Raw genomic sequence first — 23,600 nt, 5'->3', positions numbered from 1 at the left:
GCGGGGGCTCCAACACCCACAGGTGCCATGCCATTAACCCAGCATCCGAGGCCCTGGTAGTCCAGCACACTCTCTGTTCTTGCCCAGCCTGCCGTCAGCAGGGCACTCTGGCCCCCGTGACTACTAAAGGGAGAGAACACGCACACTTCTGACCTTTGTTAAGCTTTGGTTATATTTTCTTGGGTTTGGGGAAGGGTTAGCTTTCTTTCAAACTATCCAATCTCTTTCTTGGACCTTCCCAGGCCTAGGCTGATGCTTCCCCCTCTTCAATTCCTTTTCTTGGGTTTTGTGCCCTTATCCTGTCTGATTTTTTCTCAGATTTTCCTCTCCTTTATGGCTGCCATTTTGGCTCCTACTGCACATGCTTCATAGTTTTGCTCATTATCTAGTTTTTACTGTGCATGTGCTTGGTAGAAGGGCTTCCTCCTATCTGTTAAACTATCCCCTGCAGAATCCAGAATCCAGACAAATGGGCTGGTTGTTCCCCTGGGAGATTGGAAAGCCAGGCTTTCTCGTTTGCTTGGTGGTTGATTATGGCCCCTTTGGCAGAGGGTGCAGCTGTCCTCTAGGGTGTCTGTGAAGCTGTAGCTTCCCAACCTGATCAGGCTCAGCCAGTTTTGCCCCCTTCTCATTTGTTAATGCCTAACTGGCTACCTACATTAACACTTGTGGAATCAACTAGGATTGGCAACTTTGATTTGATGCTAGGGAGGGGGAGACTTCGAGCTGAATAACAGAAAGCCATGGGACCACAGTGCATGCTGAGGATGATGTCAGGGGACTAAGTGAAATCAAAAGTTCTGGACTAGAAGATATTTTTAAAGCACTTTCTTTATGAGCATTATTCCTGTATTGGCTGAATATAGTAAGATCCTCTATTGCCTGGACAGCACTCAAAGAAGGAAAGGTATTAAATGTTCTATGTACTCAGATCGCTTCTAGTAATTCTTTTCTATTAGTAGTGAGTCACTGTCATCAACAAAAATGGTGAAATCTGTTGAAATGATAAAATTCTTGTATATTTTCTGTTTAGGTCCATCTTGCCCCCATTATGTTTTCCTTTCATTTCAAAGGAATTATTCTATGAAATCAAATTTAACTAAAGACTTTTTGCTTTTATGCTTATCAAGGTTAAACATTCATTTTTACTCTATAACTTTGAGGGATAACTAAATCAGAGAATACATTTGCATTGCTTTCTCCTGTATATGCTGACTTTTAGCTCTACTATGATTCTGGAATTCAGAACATAAACAGGATCACAGTCAGTTTTGCTTAAATGAATATTAAGATTATGGTACTTTTTTTCAGGAGAACAATACAGGAAAAAGTTTATCCAAATGAGAAAAGGACTCCATTGGAAGATTCCCATACTATTTATGAGGGCTTTGACTTTTGTGTCTTCTGACTATTTATTGCCTTTTTTCACCCAAAATATATGTCTGAGGTTTCTGTCCTGTAGAAGTTCTTGCACTTTTTATTCAGATGAAAACTTTGGGCTTTCCACATTAACTCTGTTGTCACTCCTTAGTCATAATGCAAAAAACATCAAGATCTCACAAGGGAAATGTGCAAATGCTGCATAGACCTTGGGAATATTACTACAAACAAATTCATTGCTAAGACCCTATTGTTGAGTTTCCCACTCAGAATCAATAACCTGTCCCAGGAGCACACATGCTCTTCATCAAGGTTTCCTCTTGAGACTACACTTCCTCTCTTTCTGGTACCTGCATTGTTGCAAAATTTTGGAAACTGGAATTAAAAATAGGAGCTCACATTATCATACTTTTGGAATTACTCTTGAGAGTTTGTAACCTTGGCAAAGGTTAGTCACCTTCAGCTATTTTCTCCCCCCGAGGTTCGTGGTGAACAGGTTCTTTCTGCATTTGGCTTTTCTTTTCTCAAAGGTTTATGTAGCAATCACAACTGTCTGTATTTATCTCTCAACACACAGAACTCAGTTGTTCAACTTTAATAATGTGATTTTCTGTGATTTCACTCAGATATTTCTTGTAAATAAAATGAGTCAAATTGTTCAAATTTTACTGTGATTACACAGGTGTTAAAAGTTGCATATTAAAGTTACTAAGTTATATTTGCTATTTTTTTCTACTCCAGGAAACACTATGTTTAAGTTAGGTGATTTTGAATTTTTGGTAGGTTTGCTAAAAATGAATACTTAAGGTGTTAAAGTAATTTAGTAAGAAAAATGAATTGCACATATAGAAACAAATATATAATTTACAATTAGAGCTATTTAAACTTTTCTAAAAGGCTCTATAAAGTTAACAGACCACAGTTTCTATCACTTACTATAGTAATTTTTAAACATTTAATACTGTAATAGCAATAAGCAAAATTATACAAAATATATTGTTCACATTCCCCCAGTTCTAATTTTTACAGATCTTATGTGGTTAAGTTAATTTCTTGATAACATAATGTTACATATAAAACTGGACATATCTTTGTATTTCTTTTTTAACTATAGAAGTTTTTATAATAATACTAGGTAAATATTTTAATTATACATACAACTCTTTTACATTTAGCATTCTTCTAATGAAAACATGTTTACATAATAGTCAATAATAATTTATTTGCATGAAATTGAGTATTACTGTCACACTTGCGTTATACAAAAGTAGTTGATAACGTGAACAACCCTTTTGACCCATTATTCCTCCACATCTTTTGAAAAAGAATGTCCTTTGAGGTGTCTCTACAGAGTACAAAATGAAGTTATATTTAGTCAATTAATCACCTATAGCTCATCAGGTAATTTTACCCCAAATAAATGTATTGAACACTTACTAGCTACTAAGCGCTTTGCTGTGTTGGGATGAAGGTATTTGGAGAGTTCTCAGGAAAGATGCTGTCAGGTTTTGATCATCAGACATGCTGTGTAACTGTGCTACCCACACTGCAATTTGGTCGGTGCATTAAGTGTGTGTTTAGTTGTGAGCTACACAAAATTTCCTGATGCTTTTATTTTTTGAACTAAAGTTTTTACTAGAAGGGACAGAAAAATGCCATATTCTATCTTCTAAAGGTATTTGGTTAAATTATAGGAAATGTCCAGAGATTATTTATGTTATTCTTGTAAACATTATACGTATTTAGAAATGCAGTTATCAAAATCTTTGGGAAGCACATTTTACAACAGGCTATTGCTTAATGCCTACAACTAAATATGGTATCCTCCATATGAGAAATCAATTTCCCTCACCCACTGACTGAAAAAGTTAGGCTGCTGTTTCATGGAGAAGAAAACAGAACTTGGATATAAACTTGAACTGGAATCCAGGACCCAATGTTTATCAATGACATGACCTACATAAGTAATCAAAACTCTGAGCTTTAGTGTTCTCATACTTAAATTATGTATTATAATGCTTATCTTATATGGCTTATAGGATGATCATGGATTTAAATTATTTGGTAAAAACTTACCTAGAATATGAGAAATACCCAATGAACAATAGCTCTTTATTTTTGCAAAGGTTCTTGTAATTTCTTCCAAAGCAAATATGGCAACACTGACCCACCATCAGATTCACCATCATTCAGGGAGGACTTTTGTGGCAGATGGCACGCATGTACAGAATGACTGGCTGAGTAAGGACTGCAACATGTGATTAGGAAATGAAATGAAACTAACTGGCTTTCAAGTGATTCAGCACATGACCTTGGCTTCTTTATTATTGTTCAAAACTTACTGAGCTATCTAGTCTTAGATGCAGTGAAGATTCACTGACTCATTATGTATATAGTACTTTTACAATATGTTCTATACATATTAACCCATGTGCTGGTTTGTTGTTGAAAATGTGGCTGAATCAACATCAGAGAAAGAGAATCAGAAAATTAAATTCAGCAGTTCAAATTGCCAGATTGGTCACCTTCTTTGACACAGGATATGTTGTAATTTAAGCCAAGCTAACTTTAACTGTGGAAAGTATAAACTAATTGTGCATGTCAAAGCAAGTTGTTGAAGAGAGAAAGCTGCCTTTCCCTCTTTGAGAGGCAGAAGTGGGAAGGGCAAAACAGAGAGTCTTGAGATTTGTGTGCAAGGTTGCTTCTGGCTAAATGTTAATGATCAGTTGTCTCTGAGTCCTGGGAAAAGTGCCAGACTCATGCTCTTTCTCTATTGAGGCAGCTTTTAAATTATACAAATTGTGTCCATGCTAAACTATACTACAGATTATAGATATGGGGGCTTTTTAATTCTTTTAACATAGAATGATTTCATGTTCTGAGCTTGATGAAAGAATAATGGAAACTATATAAATGTTGGCTGATAGAAAAAAGCTTTTGCTGTTGAGTTGTACTGAGTTCAAACTAATGAAGCACTCTGTGCTTGTATGAGGAAAATAAAATTTTTAAATGTTTTAATGAAACTGTTGTCATTCTTAAACCTCTTGGTTGTCACATGTATTAATCATAGCTATGTAAAATGATATAGTACCTTTTAGAGTCTGCAAAGTCTTCATTAGTCAGGAAAGTTTTAAAGCTTGCCTAACATTGAAAGTTTTAAAATAACACTGAATCTTTAACCACTAAAATTTCACTTTTGCTTAATATAAAAATATCAAAAGCAATCTTATTTTTTAAAATCATAATGATTTATAAATGTGTATGTGTACTTTGCTGAACAAAATGTAAAAATAAATTAGATTTTATCATGAAGCTTAGGCAATTTGTTCCCTAAAACTGTGGGATCATATTATGGCAAGATATAAATTTATTGTATAGTTAACATTCAGGTGATGTCATCTGTTTAATTTATATATAATTAAAGCCATTGATTTATAAATTTTTCAGTTTTCAAAGCTAGTTTCTAAAACTAAAAGTATCTGCTCTGTACATTTACTGAGTAATCATATTCTGCATTGAGTTCTCAACATAAAGAGATACATTGCTTAAACCACTTAAAGCCACAAATTAGATAAATTTATCAGAGAGTTTCTGTTTTTTCTAAAGTACCTAGGCATTGTTATTCTCATTCAGCAAGTATTCCAGGCCAATAAAACTTGTTTCGCTCATATGTAAACCCAAGTGATACAGAAAAACAAGCATCAAAAGCTAAACTTTATTATGGTACTACATATGCAGTTTTCCATTTATATTTCCCTTGAAATGAAATTAAATGTCAGACAGTGATTGATGATTGTGCAGTGCGAATGCAGAGAACATCCCCTTTTAGAGACGAGGGACTGAGTCCAGAGTCAGAGTAACAACCATTATTGGGAATGCTGGGACTGAAATCAAAGTCTCTACTTACCAGCTGACAAATAGAGTTAATGGTTTACTAGTCCATGTTTATGATGTTTTTGAAAGGGAAGTCATATTTTATTCCTTAATACATTTCCATTTGGAGGTATAGCTAGATCAGCACTGGTGTTCAAAGTGGAGATGTGAAGTGATAATTTCCAGATTCACCTTTGGCATCGCTAAAATTTGCGTATCAACTTATAATTTACATAATCTAGTCCTTCTTGTCTGATATGGATTTGCTTATGTATATTTATATCCTCAGGGTAAAGGAGGGAGTTTTACCAGTTCTCATTTTGAAACACTGTGAAGTCATGCAGATTGGTTTATAATTTATAAATGTAAAACTAAGTATAAATCTAAGTATAAAACAATTATTTGACTTACAATGATTAAAAAACTAAGAGATTTTAACAGTTAAGACTGTCTTTTTAAGTTGAGTATGTATAGATGTCTTATCATGCTTTTAATAGACTCTTCAATTCATCTTTTAATATTAGATATTTGTGTTCAGAACCTGGCTTTATGTATTTAATATGTAGGTGCTATTCACTGTGTCTATTAGATATTCACCTACTTCTCAGGGTTTTGTAATTGGGAATATGTGAGTCAGGTTACCATCAAACAGTTTCTCTATGCTTCTTTGGCTTGTTATCCAGTATATTCCATAAATTGCTAAAAAGTTCACCAAGACCTTTTGGCAGTTATCTGTAGATATTAAAGACACACACATGTACACAAGCACACAAGATCTATCTAAAAAAATAAAAAGAGAGAATATCAATGTTTTCAATGTTGTAAAAGGGGTAGGCATCAGAAAACCTAGCTCAAAATCCCAGCCTCTCAGTTAACTTGCTTTGCAAATCCTGGGTAAATCACATAACCTGAAATAACCTCTGTGAAGTGGCCTATAAACAAGGCTTATAACAATAACAGCAGTGCTTCCTTTACTTGTTTAGTATGAGAACCATGTGAATTTATATAAAACTTTACCTTGCAGACTATAAATTATTACAGAGTGCTTCCTAGGGCTGCCACAACAAAGAACCGCAGACAAGGTGGCTTAAAACAACAGAAATATGCCCTCTCTCAGTTCTAGTGACTAGATGTATGAAATTCAAGTATCAGCTAGGCTGTGCTTTCTTAGAAGCTTCCAGGGGGAGTATCCTTCCTTTCCTTTTCTATCTTCTGATGGCCCTAGGCTGTGGCAGCGTTACTTCAACCTATGTCTCCATCTCCATGTGCCATTCTCCCTGTGTCTCTCTGTCTTCACACAGCCACTTTCTTATGGGGACACCCATCATATTTGCTGACGAGTCCCCTCTACTCCAGTACGACCTTATCTTAACTAATTATATTACACATTTCCAAGTATGGTCACATTCTGAAGTGTTGGAGGTTAGGATGTAGTTATTTTTTCAGGGACACCAGTGAACCCAGAAGAGTCTGCCTCCTAACTCACCCCAGACTCAATCCTTCCCATGTAAAAATCTGTTCACCCAATTCCAACATCCCCAAAGTCTTAACCATTCCAACATCACCTTGTATGTAAATTACTATGGGTGAGACATCGGGTATGGCTCATCCGAGGGAAACTTCCCCATCTGTGGACTTGTGAAACCTAGACAAGTATCTTCTCCCAAGATACAGTAGTAGGACAGATATAAAATAGACATTCTCTTTACAAAAGGTAGAAATTGGAAGGGAAAAGGAGTCACTGGCCTAAACAAGTTCACAACTTAGCAGAGCAAATTCCATTAGGTTTTAAGGCTTGAGAACAATTCTCCATGGCCAGTGTCTTGTCCTCTGGTCCTGCTGGTGTGGCCTCACACCCTCAGCCCTGCCTCTAGAACTGAGCAGGCCCTTAGCTTAGGCCTCTGCATCTGTGGTTTTCCCCTCAGAGTCATTCTTCTTTGTCTCATCCTGTCTCTGTTCTTTTTCAATGCAAGCTAGTAGTGTTTATGCTGGTACAACATTTTAAAAATACTTCATCTCTCTTGTGTAATTCAGAACGCCGAAGTCATCAGATAAGAGGGTTCTCCTCAGATCTTTTCTGGATACTTGGATCTCTATTTCTCACTCCTACTGAGATAATTGATTGGATTCAGGTTGTTTTGGACTATTTTTGGAGCATATTATCTGGATAGGCTGAGAATTTTCTAAACCATCAAGTTCTGGTTCCTTTTGCTATATGCTTTCTTTAAGATGCCTAAAACATAGCTTTAGCTTGTTCATTTTAACTCTATAATTCTATTCTATGAATATATAAACTTTAATTATGTATTTTTTATACATAATCAAATTGTTTCTAATTTTTTTAAAGTCCTGTTTCCATGCTGCTGTAAACAATTTTTTATACATTTTCTACACACACCTGGGAGAGAAATTTGTGATTGTAATATATGTACAACTTCAATGGGCAGTTTTTGAAGTATAAGGGAGTTACCACTATTCCACATCCTGCACTTCTGTGGAAGCTAAAGAAATCTAGAATTTAAGCCATGGAGTAGCTTCATTTTTTTCCCTATATTTTAACTGTTCAAGTACAGTTTTCTGACTTTTACCCCTACCCCAGCCTAACCCCTTAGCCCTCCCCACCTCCCTCCCACCTCCACCTGCCCCTGTTATTGTCCATGTGTCCTCTATAATTGCTCCTGCAAACCTTTCACCCTTTCCCTCTAAAATTCCCTCCCCTCTCCCCTCTGGTCACCATCACCCTGCTCTCACTTTCAGTGTCTTTGGTTATATTTTGCTTGTTTGTTTGTTTTGTTGATTAGGTTTCTATTAAAGGTAAGATCATATGGTATTTGTCTTTCAGCACCTGGCTTGTTTCTCTTAGCATAATACTTTCCAGTTTCATCCATGCTGGTGCAAAGGGTAGGAGCTCCTTCTTTCTTTCTGCTTTGTTTGGCTTTTGATGCCATTTCTGCCTGTGTTCCATTGACTGCAGGGTAAAAACAAAAACTGTCCCAAGTGGTGATGGGAAACAGTTTTATTTTTTTCTTCTCCATTCAGGAGGGATTGAAGGTATGGAAGGTAGGCCCAGCTCAGCACCCAGCTGGCATCAGTCAGCCAGACTCTCACTTCAGTCCCCTCTGTTAGGCAGAACATGAGCTTCTCTCTCATTGACTGCTTCTGGTTCCAGATTCCAGCAGACTCATTGTTTTACCACAGTGTGCTTCTGGACAGCGGGGGTGTTTGTGGTTGTCATTATTGTTTTGGTTAATCATTTAATTTGGTTTTTGCTTTTCAGATTTTATTTTTCATCACCACGTGCTTGCAGCAGTGGGGTTATATCCAAATGCAAATTATAGAACTTCCTTGGTTTGTTAACTGACTTTTGACTAAAGTTGGATAGCAAATAACCAATACTGAAATGGTTGGCAGTTCCATATTGCCTGTTGTGATTAGAGAGATCTGCTTTCTCTTCTAATGGGGTACATTGCAAAAGTGAAATTATTGTATGAAAATTGAAGAGCTCTACTTGTATTCTTACCTAAATGGAAGGCTTTGCCGTCTCTGTACTGATATGGTTCTGTAAGAGTACTTGATGTAGCATGAGGATTTGAATTCAAATGCAGTTTTAGATCTAGTGAATTATTTGAACTGAAGCTTTAACAAGGCCATATTGATTGTGACTTGGGACATTTTATAGGCAGGACGTTTCTATTTATATCACCTCTATCATAAAATAACTTACAAGGCTTTATAAAATTTAGAATTTTGAGCAGTATAATGTGCATGTCAGGATGATTTTGCTACATAATACTTTGCTGATAACAAAGCTAACCTGTTGGATAGAATTTTTAGCATTTTATATCTGGGTGTAGAGCATCTACCAGAAATGATGAGTTAGTTTTAGCATAATTAACATTGAGCTATTCTTTCTGACTGTAATCAGCCAATAGATTCAGTTGTTACTTGAGGCTAGCTCTGAAATATACCAGTACAACTGTGCCGTCAACATAGATAGAATAAATACTGAAGATAAGAATCTCATGATGTTGAACAAAATTATATCTAACTCAGGAAGGTGACATACTGTGTTACATAGACTAGACAAGTTGTTAGTGAATGTAGGTTTCTTTGTCCATTGGTAATCCTTAGGATATTTAATTTTTAGCAATAAATATTTTACATTAACATGTAATGTGTTTTCTTTTTACTGTAGGTTGTAATCATAGAAATAGTAAATCACTGTCTCATATAATCTAGGACAGAGGCACCAGTGAAGAAAACATCACATTTCTTAACCATAGCACTGAGTTTAATATTGGACACATTTTATGAAGATAAAACTATGAGTTTCATTTTGTGTGTCAGTTCTTCCGAATGACATCAGTCTCTGTTGGACTTTGCTGTGACCTTTTCCGGGGCACCATTGATTGTCTAACAGAAAGAGGGAGTTGACTTCATTTGTTAGTTCTCTAAGTAAATCAGCATCTCTCTTACCAAGAACCTTTGCAAAGTATATTCTTCTTGGGTCATTTTCATCTTTTCTTTTCACTTGATTAAATAGTGCTCTTCATTCAAAACTTAGTCAAACTATGTTTATGATCTTTTCTGGCAGGTTTAATTATACTTCTTAATACATTAGTTATTACCAGAGACCAATTTGTCTTCATCTAGATTATGATGAGAAAATTACACCTTAATGCCATAAGTCTTAGAATGGATTGAATTATTTTCTATGCATTGAGTTGCATAATATCTATGTAACATAATTGGGAGAACTGAGAATAATCATTCCAGTCTTTTTTATAGTTTGATGGTTCAGATAAGTCCAGTTAAGCTGCCACAGAATATTATAACCCCCCACCTGCTGTATTTGTTGTTAATTCTCTCAAAGGATTTTATACTCTGTGAAGGCATGGATTGTATCTCGTTCCACCATTGCACTCCTAATTCTAGCACATTGAACTCCTTACATGTTGGGGTTGGTGGAGTAATAAGTGATAAAATGAAGAGAGCTTCTTCTGGCAGAGCTTTGATGGTAGACCTGTTTAAGGTGACCAGTAATTAATATCATCACATCCAAAGAAGGATATGTGAGCCTCAGTGATATATGAACTAGTGTTAATATTTGAAAGGGCCAGCAGGTGGGGAGGTTGGGGCTAACCTGTAGTAATAATTGTCTCAGAGAGTGATAGCATTGATCATCAGCTCTTAGGCCATGCCATTCATTACCAAACCAGGGTAGGTTAGCAAGGATTAAGATGGGGCAAGGGCATGTGTCTCATCCAGCAGGCTAGCTTGGGTTCCTTATAGGCTAGTATTGACAAGGGTTCCAAGGACAGTAGAAGAAGGGGGGCTCAAATGCACACATTGTTTTCAAGTATCTTCTTGCTGTTTCATTGGCCACAGTGTTATGGACTAATTGTTTATGTTCCCACAAAATTCATGCATTGAAGTTCTAACCTTCAGTGTAGTGGTATTTGGAAATGGGGTCTTTGAAAGGTAATTATGTTATGAGGGTGGGGACCTGGTCTGACTGAATTATTTCCTTTTTATGAAGAGACAGCAGCAAGCTTGGTTTCTTTCGGTCTGCACACATGCATCAAGAAGAGTCCCAGTGAACACCCAGTGAGAAGGTGGCTTTCTGCAAGCCAGGAAGGAGGCTCTTACTAGAACTCGACCATGCTGTCACCCTGATTTTAGACTTCTGGCTTCTAGATGTGTGTGAAAATAGATTTCCGTGGTTTAAGCCAAGCCATCTGTAGTACTCTGTTATGACGACCCACAGAGACTAATGCACACAGCAGGTCACAGGCTAAGCCCAGAATAAATGTGAAAGGGAACTATTTAAAGAGGTGAAAACAGGGAGGGGAACAATTTGTGGCCAGTTTTGCAATCGACCATAATCGTGTTATAGTCTTTGAATAAATACAACACATGGCAATAAAAATTGTGTAGTTATCATAAATTAATGAATTATACTTCTTTGGATGTAAAACATTAAAAAGGAAAGCCTACTCTTTAGAAAAAAATGAGTCAGATATCTGGAGTCAGATATTCTGATGTTACTCAGTGTTTACACATCATGCATTTAATTATTGAGTGCACTTCAGGACTATTATATGTTTTCCTAGTTTTGCAGACTATCTCATATTTTCCAGTGGGTATATTCATGAGTCCAAATGACAATGCAGGCTAAGTAATCATTAAATCCACTTCCATGAAATCTGTTTAAAACTTACAATCTTTATTATTTCATTGTCAATTGACCTTCCAGAAAATTGTCAAGAAATGTATGAGGGTACCAGCATGAATATGTGTTCCCGAGTCTCTTGGGTAAAATATGACTCATGCTTTCTTGTTTCTAAAATGGTAAAGCCTCAACCTGAACTTGACAGCAGAGTCATTGTATGGATTGATGTTCTCAATGACTCACATTTGACAGAGTTTGCTTCTGATTTACTATGCTTCTAGGTAAAAACAATTTACATCACTTTTTAGTATTTTTACTATGTTCTTTTACTAATTAGATGAAAAATTTAATTTCTTTTTAACTAAGAACATGTGCCTTTAGAATAAACTAATTTTAAAATATTTTTGTTTTTTAAAAGACATTATTTAAGTGTTAATTTAGTATGCTGACATAATTATGCTTTTTTCTTTTTTTGATGTTAACTAGCTTCTGATTTAAAAAAAATTTGCACCTTGCAGTAACACTAATACTTATATAAAAATCTATTTACTACACTTGATCTTAGCCAAAAGGCCGAGAAACAATAAAAAAAATCTATTTACTAATTATTGGATTTTATTACCATTGTCTACTCAACACAGCAAATGAACTTGACAATCATAGATAATTATGTACAGCCCCCCACGAACTGAGCTTGTGATTTCTGAGAATTAGAAAACTAAGAAATCATTTTACTCTTACTCTTCAAAGTACTTTGAATACCTATGATGTTTTAAATTTATTTTTTAAAGAATTAAACATGTCACATTAAGAAAGGAAACAAAATACAGTAAATGAAAGCATGGGGATAATACTGTATAATTCCTTCCTGCAGTATTTTCATCTACTAAGCAGATACAAAACATTACTATTTGTCATGTATTTTTATATCACATATATATTTAATAAATACAAACAAGTTTAAGTAACATTTGCATAAAGTAAAAAACAGATTAGTGTGATGAATATTCTATATCCTACCATTCAACTGAAGAATTACTAAAAACATCATTTGAAATGATTTCACTCCTCTTCTGTTTCATCCCCAACCTACCCCCAAAGATAAAACCATTTTATAAAACTTACTGTTGACTCATTGTTTTTGTGTGTATGTGTGTGTAGGGGAAATTGGGCAACGAGGTTTCTGTGTTTCCCAGCTTTACTGAGATAAAGCATTTTGTAAATTTAAGATATAAAACATGATGATTTTATACACATATATATGTAGCAAAATGATTACCTGAAGAGAGGTAGTTAACATCTTCATCACATCATATAATTATCCTTTTTATTTTGTGGTGAGATCATTTAAGATCTACAGTCTTAGAAACTTTTAAGTATATAATAAAATTTGGTTAGCTATAGTCACAGTACCCAGAATATTAGATCCCCAAAATTTATTTTTGTTACTGGACGTTAGTACCCTTTATTCCACATCACTCCAATTCTCCCACCCCACAACCCCTGGCCACCACCATTCTACTCTCTGTTTTTATGAGTTCAATGTTTTTAGATTCCACATGTAAGTGAGTTCATAGAGTATATGTCTTTATCTTATTTCACTTAGCATAATGCTCTAAAGGTCCATCTGTGTTGTCATAAATGGCAGAATTTCCTTTTGTTTATGGCTGAATAATGTTCTACCACACACACATTTTCCATTTAGCCACTCTATGCCTTTTGATTAAGAATTTAATGCATTTACATTTGGAATAAGTGTTGATGGGTGAGGGCTTACTAATGCTCTCTTATTGTTTTTTTTATTGTTTTGTAGCTCCTATATTCCTTTTCTCCTCTCTTTCTGACTTCTTTTATGAATTGATAATTTTCCTTATGTGTATGTTTTAATGTCTTTGTCTTTATTTTTTGTGTATCTTCTGTAGGTTTTTGCTTTGTGCTTACCATGAGGATAACATAAAATATGTTACAGATATAAGTCTGGTTTATGTTGATAACAACTTCAGTTGCATATAAAAATCCTAACTTTTACTCCCTCTCCCCCTAACTTTTATGTTTTTAGTAGCACAACTTACCTTTTTCTGCATTTTGTATTCATTAACAAATTATTATAGTTATTTCATTTAATATTTTATTTATTTATTTTTAGAGAGAGGGGAAGGGAAGGAGAAAGAGAGGGAGAGAAACATCAATGTGTGGTTGCCTTTCATGCACCCCCTACTGGAGACCCGGCCTGCAACCAGTGGCCCTTTGGTTTGCAGGCCCATGTTCAATCCACTGCGCTACACCAGCCAAGGAAGTTTTTTTTTTTTTAATAAATCTTTCCTTCTACGCTGTCCTAGCTTATTTAGCCTACTTCAATAGAATTTTACCATTTTGTTGATATATCTTCTATCTCCTTTCAACCATTTTTCTTTACCCTATCTTTAGGATTGTTTTCCTAAATGCAAACTAACTAAATATTCCCTATCTCAAAAAAACAGAATAAATTTTTTAAAAACCCTTGAATTCTCTAAAGGAGCCTCCCACTAAGTGTTTCTGGGGATCACATGAGATGAGCGAGAGGTCAAATGAATTTTTCCACTATTGTTTCTCGCCATTTCTAATGCCCTCAGTGGAAACAACATTATTGCCTATGTAAAGGCTCATGTCTCCTGATGCTCCAAAGTAACTGATTCTCAAGGACCAAAGCTGAGGTGAAAGCAGCAATGGCTAAAGTGTCCCCTGCTTAGATCTATACCAAACTCTATCTTCTGAATCTTAAAACATCACTGCATACAGAGGCTCAAAGTCTTTGAGGAAAACAGTTTCTTTGCCTTCTGTCTTTAAAAATCTTTGTCCAAACATGACTGCTGTGGCTCAGTTGGCTGGATGTTGCTCCCCAAAAGTCCTTAGTTTGATTCTGGTCAAGGCAAATGCCTTGGTTGTGGGTTCTGTCTCATCAGTTTGGGGCGTATTCAAGGGGCAGCCGATTGATGTTTCTATTCCACATTGATGTTTTTCTCCCCTTCTTTCTCCCTCTATTCCCTCTTTCAAAAACATATACAATCTTAAAAAAAATCTTTTTCCACAGGAATCCCTTTTGTGCTGTTGTTCCCAGGTTTAATAAGTTGTCGTTTTAGTGAGCAGATCGGCAGGGAGAGCAGCTGCTTGTCATGTCAGGCTGAGGTGTAAGGGTCAGAGAAAGCATAACATTCTCTGGTGGAGCATGAAAGAATGTAAAAGAAGCATTAGGACAAAGGAGTGAGAGCTCTTCATTCAAGCTGAAGCAAAGTCAGAACAAACATGAGTGAATTGCTTGTACTGGAATGGTAACCAGTCAGACAGGAGAATCTCTGGTCTGGAATGATGGGTAGATGCCACAATATATGAGAAAAAGGCAAGGTAGAAACAAAATCTAACTAATTAAAATAGTTACAATTTATGAAAATTAAATTAGGATCAAGACGATGCTTGGAATTATGGGTGTCTTCTCTGCTCAGTTGCAGCCAAACCTGAAAGAGGACAACCTTTAAGCTCAAGCTAAGGAGGAGAAAAAATGAATGCAGTAAGCTATGGTGAAATGTTTCTAGTAGTTTAGTTACTTCTAATTTGCTATGGTATGAATGTGTCATCAGTTCCTGACAACTGTGTTTGTTTGTTTATTTATGTATTTTTTGTGGGGTTCACAGGCTTGACTAGTTCAGCAGTAAGAAAAGGAGAAAGGAAATGAGAAGTTTTTATTCCCTCTGCATTTGTGATGGTGCTTCTTTCTGGTGACCTTCCAGAAGTGACAAGCAGGATCAACCCTGTTGATTTATTCTTATTGATTTATTAAACAGCTTGTGTAGCTCGCATTTAGGTTGTGTTTAACTTTGGGTTCATTTTGGTTCCGGTCAGCACTAACTTCATCATCAATGTTCAGTGAATATTAAGGAACAATAACAATAACATTCTACATGCAAGGGCTTGAAATTGTGGATTCTGTGTAACTTCACAGTGAGGCCTCCTTAGAGTCTTCCTAGTGAATCTTCAGAACGTGAAAAATATGATGAAAGTGATCACTTTCAGCTCTGCCTCCTAGTTCAACTACGTTCCATTGCTCTTTTACAAGAAATGACCGTCCCCATGGATGCTGGTGTCATAACATTTACACATAAGTTTGACAAGAGGAGTATCTTTTGGAATGTTTGTAAATAGTCAACTCTTACTCATCATTAATAATATCTTATTCAAATTTTATGAGCATGATTTTTTACTAAACAAAGCATGATTGACATGATTCCTATTTGGTAGCTGTATAGTATACTTTTTAACTTAAGATGATATGAATTGGATACATGGGAAGTAAAAATGTACAATGTATGAATTAAAATATTACATAGTTCTTTAAAACATTTTGAGTATATAATATTGTGAGGTATTGTTTGTATTATATATTTTAAAAATCTTCATGTGATTTATTTGTAATACTGACCGATTGTCCCACTTTTATGGGAACATATTTTTTTAAAGAACATGACAATATACTTCAATATTTTAATCCTGATAAATGCAAAATTATTTGAATGTATACCACATCCTCTGAGGATGTCATACGATATCTTTTATGTAATCTGAATTCTGATTTAGGAATTGAGTAAAAATCTAAGTGCACTTAAGGAACAAATACTTTACCTGTAGGAGCCTCCCGTGTGTGAACCCCATGACCCTGTCTGCTCACATAATAGAATTCTCTCACTTAGTTCTTTAAAAACATTTTTCTCATTCAGACTTTAGCTTTTAGAAACTTAGAAAACTTGCTCAAATAATGTGTTTCTGTTCATTAGTTATTTTGGAATGGCTGAAGTATTTCCTCAGAGAAAGAAAGAAATATGTTTTTCACATACTAAGAAAGTCTATAAATAGAACTATTTTAGTGTCACAGAATCAAACATGAGTTACAAAGGGCCCTCAGAGGACATTTACGAAAAAAGGAAACTAAGAGCCAGGGTGACTGTTACTAGCTTGAAGGTTTACAACAGTTTATTATAGTACTGTGACATTTATTGTGATGTATGTATTTAAATTTTTCATGGTGTAATATCTCTGTGTGTCACATAAAACAACTTGATCATTTTATACTTACAATAGTCACTATTCCTTTTTATTCAAGACAATAGCACATCTTATAGTATAACCCTTTGAACAATGTTTTTAAAATTACTTGATTCTAGTTAGTATAAATAGTAACTCTCTCAGTTCTTTGTGAGACATGTTTTCCTAAATATTCTTAATAACAGAAAAATTAATTAGACCTCCTGGGACCATACCACTGATCTTTTCACCACCTACACTCATAACTATTTTGCAAACTGGAAAACTTTACTGGTTTCTGACTTTAGCTTGGAAGAGAGTTAAAGAGAAGTTTCTAAAGCCATATTTGAGGATCTTTTACTAGACTGAAGATTGGGGGTTGAGGGGTGGAATATATCTTTCAGCCCTGCAAGTCCTGTAATATGTGTTTTGTCCCTTTGCCTTTTTCATTCCTGCTTGCAAGCAGGTCAAGTCTATTATGACCTCATTGCTGCTCCTAGTATCTGTTGAACATAGCTAACGATTACCAGCTCATGCACCGACATTTTTTCTTATCCTGCTACCCCAACTGCACTGTGTGTATTTTCTGCTTTTCAAGATATCACAACAAAAGTATTACCAAATATTTTGCTACTGCCTAACATAAGTTGTCATTCTTCTAAGCTCTTCTAACAAGGTCCTCACCACCAGCTGCCCACCCTCAAAGCCAATGCCATGTATTTCAGACTTTTATTTTATACATCCAACCTGAGATTGTGTTGTTCTGTCAAACAACTCCAATATTTTAGGATTTACAATAACAGATACTTATTTCTTTTTCGTGCTACCTGGAGGCTATGGGTCAGCTATAGCTCTCATTGGCTCTCGTGGGTTTAGCTTACCTTCAAACAGGCTCTTATTTTCAGGGATCTAAACTAAAGTACATGTTGTCATGTTGAAATATAAGGACCACAGGTATGGAGCGGACATATGCAAACACATGTTAAGTGTACTGCCGCACATGGCCTACACGTCATTGGCTTATATTTCCTTGTGATATGGCTTGGCCCAGAGTCAGTGGGTAGGGACACGGGATGAGCTTGGGTAGTAGATAATTATGAACAACAGAAAAAACACCAATTCAATTCACTCATTAGTGTATAGTAGAAGAAAACTGATAACGTGATTAGATTCCTGGGTTCCACAGCCCTTTCCTTGGAAATTACTTAATCCTGATTGATGCCATTTCTCTAAATTCAGTGGGTAGTTCATTTTCATGGGCTTTGGCTTTAGTTTTCTGTTTCTATTTTGACAATTTCTAACTAATTGAGTACCACCTAAAGTGCTTGGGGAAGCACAGTGGGAATGGGTGGAGGGCACCCAGGCATCTGACCTGTGCAAAGCAAGTATTACACCAGGCAAACTACAGTAGGGTGGAGAAAGGGTGACAATCTGAACTTGAAGTAACTCATGGTTGAAAAGGAACATAAAGATAGTGGGAAGTGTATGGCTCTTAACTCTTTAAGAGCCTGGTCCTAGAATAAAACAAATATTAGAGGTAGACTTTGAAAAAGATATTTAATCTGGTTGAATTTCTTTTTTATTGTTTGCAAAATGGAGGCAATAGGTACTAAATAGAATTATGAAAAAAATTCATGTTAAAGTATCAAGTGTCTTAATCAGTGATGCTTACTTGAACATAAGGTATAACAGTAATTGTTATTTGAATAGATAATAATCAGCAAATGTAATTTATATCTAATTTTATGTAGGGGGACAATCACTGGGTATACTCTGTACAACTTATATAGACCCTCATAATTTTATTTAGGTATAACTAAAAACAAAATAATATAAAACAAATAAAAAAGGAAACAAAAATGGAAGTAAGATCTTTAAGGAAAATACAGCTTCTAACTTCACTGTATAATCTTACAATAACTGTATTTGAATTAGTTATAGACAAAAAAGTAAGTCATTTTTCAAAGCAGATACAAAAGCCAAAATTAGGGCAGATAGTTAAATGTGTAATATTAACCTAAATTATTTTACATGTTAAGATAATATTATTTGCATGATAAGATAATATTTATATGTTAAGATAAAGCTATTATAATTCAGGAAATATAATTTTTATAAGCCTTATCCTAACACTGTTGCCTATGTATTTTTTATGCATCTCTTTTGTTACATACAGTATTTTTAAATTTTGCTATCATATAGTTTATATCAAACTCTTTTTACTGAATATTATATATTTCCCATGTTACATAATTTTTATCATCATCACTTAATGTCTGTATAAGAGTCTATCAAGTGGATTACAATAATATATTCAATCACTTCTCAAGGTTGGGCGTTCAGGGTTTTTGTTTGTTTGGTTTTGTCTTTGTTTTTAGTTTTTTCATACTATAAACATGATCATTGAAGGGAAATAGGAGGCTGGGGTCATAGAATCATGAGATTACAGCTGATAGAATGTTAGGTGACAAAGAGATATGTCACAGATAGAACTAAATATGTTCGGAATTCTGGAAAGAGCCATGGGTCACAGGAAGGTTTAGCCATTTGTGAAGCAAAGGCGTCAGTACACCCAGGAAGCTTATCTTGCTGAAGTGGAAGACCATGGTACTTGACGCCCCTGGCCAGGATGGTTTACCTTCCCATGGTACTGTTTCTTATTCCTGCCCCCAGTGGCATTATATTTTATAGAAATCTCTAGGGAATTCTAGCATATTTCTGAATCTCATCATTTGTAATAGGAAATCTTATGAATTTTTTTATTATTCTTTTTTTAAATGGAGTTTTAAATAGGAAAGTGAGAAAGGTATTCTCTGGCCTTTCTTCCTAGAAACATCCAGGAAGTTTTGTCTAACTCTCCTTTTCTAGTGTCAGTTAATCACCTTTACAAATTGAGGGATAAAATGAAACACCAAAAACTCTTTGAAGACTAAATGCAAAATGAAAGACCCTAAATCTCTTAAATGTAATTCCATTTTTCTTCAGGTTTACCAGGGGATGTCACTTAAATATGAGAAGTGAGAAAGTTATCAGAAATGGCTTTGCAACTACCATATTTTGCCGTGTTTAATGTGCACTTTTTTGCCCAAATTTTTGAGGGAAAAATAAGGATGCACATTATATATGAGTAGCACTAATCCCATATATATATAAGTGTTTTTAATTCTTTTATTTATGCTTATGCATTAAAAGTGTTACTCTAGAAAGCACTAATGATATCCATATGCAAAATAATATCCTGGAATATGATAATTGGTTTTGTTTCTAAATATAAATACATAAAAAATTAAATTAAAAATTAAAGCAAAATATTTTTTTCCTGAAAGTTTGGGCCAAAAATGTAGGTGCACATAATACACAGGAGTGCATTATACATGTAATTTTCTTAACCAGTGTCACCCCAATAAATTCAATAAAAGAAAAAAAGGTAAACATTTTTATTTCTAATAAATAAATTTCTTTTTCACTTTTGTTCATTTGAGAATATTTATTGAACACCTTTTATGTTCTGAGAATAAAGTCAAATAATGTATAGATCCTGCTCTCAAGGAAAGGGTGGAGTGCCACTTAATGTATCTTTAAGTCATGTGACATACATGTGATGGTAAAAGTATGCACAGTGCATAGGGAGTTAGGATTGGTATCAAAGACGTCCCTCACTAATAGGGCAGCTGATGTCTCTCTGTATCTTCAGTTATAAACATGTTGGATAGAGGAAGAGAGTGGTGAGGAACACCTCAGTTGGAGGAAATAGTGAAATGGGATAAGGAGTTGTGCAACATCATGGTGGTTCAGAATCACAAAAAGGTTAATACAATGACTAAAACAACATTTGCAGGAGTGTTAGAGGAAGAGCCCAGACCAGTGATTTTCAAGCATTAATGCATATCAGAATCACCTGTAGTGCTCATGAAACTGCAGGTGGCTAGATCTTCCCCAGAGTTTCACTCAGTAGGTCTGAGGTGGTGCCTCAGAATTTACATTTCTAACAAGTTACTAGGCAATGCTTATGCTGCTGAACTAGAACCATATTTTGAGAACCACTGGATAAGATTTATAAATTGGAACTTACCTCCTTATGGAAATTTAGCTAACAGGATGAAGCATGAGAAAAGAAAGATGAGAATTCTATGTTTAATTCAAACAGAAGTAACCACTACATCTCACAATCATGTTAACATATAAGGGAATGCATTCGTGTTTGCATAGTAAAATTTTGTGTTTTGCTTTATTGTAAAGTCTTTATTTTATTTTTTACATCTTTTAAAAAATACTTTGAATTACAGTTGACATACTGTAATTGAAAAATGATTTTTTAAATGTGTAAAAATAAATAAAAACTTAATAAAAATGCAAAACAAAGTTTTTAATAGAAAAATAAGATTTACTCATTAAATAGTATTTAAGCATTTCAAAAATATGTAAATTATATGTAACTACTTCCAAGGGCACCTGCTATTTATGTATATGTCTTGTTCTAAATAATTTCTATACCTATGCAACTGTATGGTATTTCTCTTTGTGTATACAATTTAAGATAAATGTAATCATATTTTCCTGCTTTACAGTTCACTTTTGTTGCATTTTTTAACAGCATTCCATATCAGTGCATATAGATCTACCTCATTCTTTTTATAGTGATATAGTATATTATAAATGTGCAGTTTACCCATTTTTCTAGTGACTTTCAGTTTGCCACATTATAAGTGCTGTTGCCCTAGACATCCTGTACATGGTTCTTTGCACACTTGTGCATGTCTACCTTTAAGGAACATATCCTCCAGTGGAATTCCTGGGTTTGTGGCTTTTATAAATGATGTCACCACCACTGCTGTATCAGTTTTCTAAGGTAGCTATAACAGATACACTTGGTGGCTAAAAACAATAGAAATTTATTCTCACACTTCCAAAGGCCCAGGTGTCTCTTTAAAGAAGCTCCAGGAAGGATTTGTTTGATGCTTCTTCTTGTTACTGGTGGCAGTCGGTGTCCCTTGACTTGTGGCCGCATCACTTTCTGCTCAGTCTCCTTTTGCATATCACTGTTTTTTGTGTCTTCTCTTTTGTGTGTCTGTGTCTCAGCTCCTGTTGCCTCTTACTTGTAAGAATACTTGAGATTGCTTTAGGAGACCACCTGCATAATAGAGGATAAACTTCTCTGTCAAGATCCTTAACTTAATTACACCTTTTTGCCATAAGCCTTAGTCTGTTGGAGCCACTGCCACAAAGCACCACAGACTGGGTGGCTATCTGGAGGCTGCAAAGTTGGAGATTAAATAGGCACTAGCAGATTCAGTGCCCGGTGAGAACCAGCTCCCTGGTTCTTAGGTGGCCATCCTCTCGTGTCCTCTTACACAGCGGAGGAGGCAAGGGGACTCTCATGGGCCTCCTTCATAAAGGCACTAATCTTATTCTTGAGGGCTCTACCCTCATGACCTAGTCACCTCCCAAAGGTCCCAGTTCCTGATACCATCACCTTGGGGATTAGGTATCAACATAAGAATTTGGGGGGAGCACAAACATTTTACCTATGAGACCATATAAGGCATATTACAGGTTGTGGGAATTAGGACAGGATACAGACATAGTTTTTGGCAACAACTATTCAACCCACTACAATTGCTTTTACACAATTCTAAATGAAGTGTTTTAGAAATTAGGGGAATTTTTTTGTAATAGATGTCAATTTCCAATTTTTCATAAATAATTATGTGCTGGTTCATATTATTTTTCTAATTAGCCTTATAAAAAATCTTTAGTTATTGCCCTGGCTGGCGTACGTAGCTCAGTGGATTGAGCGCGGGCTGCGAACCAGTGTCGCAGGTTTGATTCCCAGTCAGGGTTCATGCCTGGGTTGCAGGCTATGACCCCCAGCAACCACACATTGATGTTTCTCTCTCTCTCTCTCTTTCTTCCTCCCTTCCCTCTCTAAAAATAAATGAATAAAATCTTTAAAAAATTCTTTATTGCTTAAAAATGCTAACCAGTACCTGAGCCTTCAGTGAGTAAAAAAAAAAATTCTTTAGTTAGTATGACCTTATTACAATTAACATTTTCAGAGTCCTTTTAAGTACAATGATAATTTACATCTAAAAATAGATTTATATTATTGACATTTTGTGGGCCATGCCCTGCTGATACCTCTCTTGTCTAGTTGTCAAAGTAAATCAGTCAAGAGGATTTACAAGATGGTCTACTTTAAGAGAAAAAAAAGATCCCTGGGATTAGATTTTAATTTTAATTCACTTATGTGTTGGAAAAGAAAATATTTGGTTCAGTTTAATTCCTATTATAAAATTAAGGTGAGTTGTCACCTAAACTTAAACACTGTATATTAATTTGACATCACTATATCTTTTTATAGAAAAAAGAGGAAATAGCAAAAAAGAAACAACCCTAGTTTGTTATTCTTTAAGGATCATATTTATTCTTTTAGGAGAAAACATAGGCTATTTTATAGATGGGTTATAAAGAACAGCTCATGTTTTATCTATAGACCATCTAGAAGAATTTACGGTGAAGCCAAAAGTTGATTTAATATGGATTTAATTTGGAACTAGTTTTCTGAGTACATTATTTCTGGATTGTATTTTGAAACATAAAATTCTGAATAGTATAAAGCATTGATAAGGATTCATAAAATGGATGCACCCTAATTAAAATTTGAGAAATTAAAGAAATAATTACTCATAAAACATGTAAAGAAATATTCTGATATTCTGTACAACTGAATGAGAAAGGTCCCTGAATATAACACTAGAGTCTAACTATTGACCGCCGCTAATAGCATCATTACTTTTTTATCCTACATCTTCTTCTCCATAAAGTAATCAACCTGCATTGATTTCTAGAAAACAAGGTGAAGTTTTAGTGTGGCAACATAGGCCACCCCATACATTTTTGAAAAACACTTGGTGAGAGCTCAGAACAAGCCAACACAACATGTGCCTCTGTGATAGAGATGACTTTGAGATCAAGCCAACCTTAGTCACAGGCTCAAGAGATACTTCTGCCCTTCCCTTTACCTAGAAGAACTTGATTTAGGGGATCATGATCATAAAGACATTATCAAAGATAACTTTTTGACCTATCTATAAAGCTGGGAAAACTTGTATTTACTGAAGGT

General features: G+C 35.1%; 1 protein-coding gene and 1 pseudogene across 3 annotated transcripts in view; one reads left to right on the top strand and one right to left on the bottom strand.

Annotated features, from left to right (window-relative positions):
* SLC16A7 (solute carrier family 16 member 7) overlaps nucleotides 1–23,600 on the top strand; it is a 145,779-nt gene that overhangs the window by 59,886 nt on the left and 62,293 nt on the right. The window lies entirely within an intron of this gene.
* On the bottom strand, nucleotides 11,925–12,010 carry LOC123813171 (annotated as a pseudogene).

This window comes from Phyllostomus hastatus, unplaced genomic scaffold (genome assembly GCF_019186645.2).
Source record: "Phyllostomus hastatus isolate PE091 unplaced genomic scaffold, TTU_PhHast_1.1 phas_scaffold_93, whole genome shotgun sequence".
NCBI lineage: Eukaryota > Metazoa > Chordata > Mammalia > Chiroptera > Phyllostomidae > Phyllostomus > Phyllostomus hastatus.
This window is presented reverse-complemented; position numbering and strand designations above follow the sequence as displayed.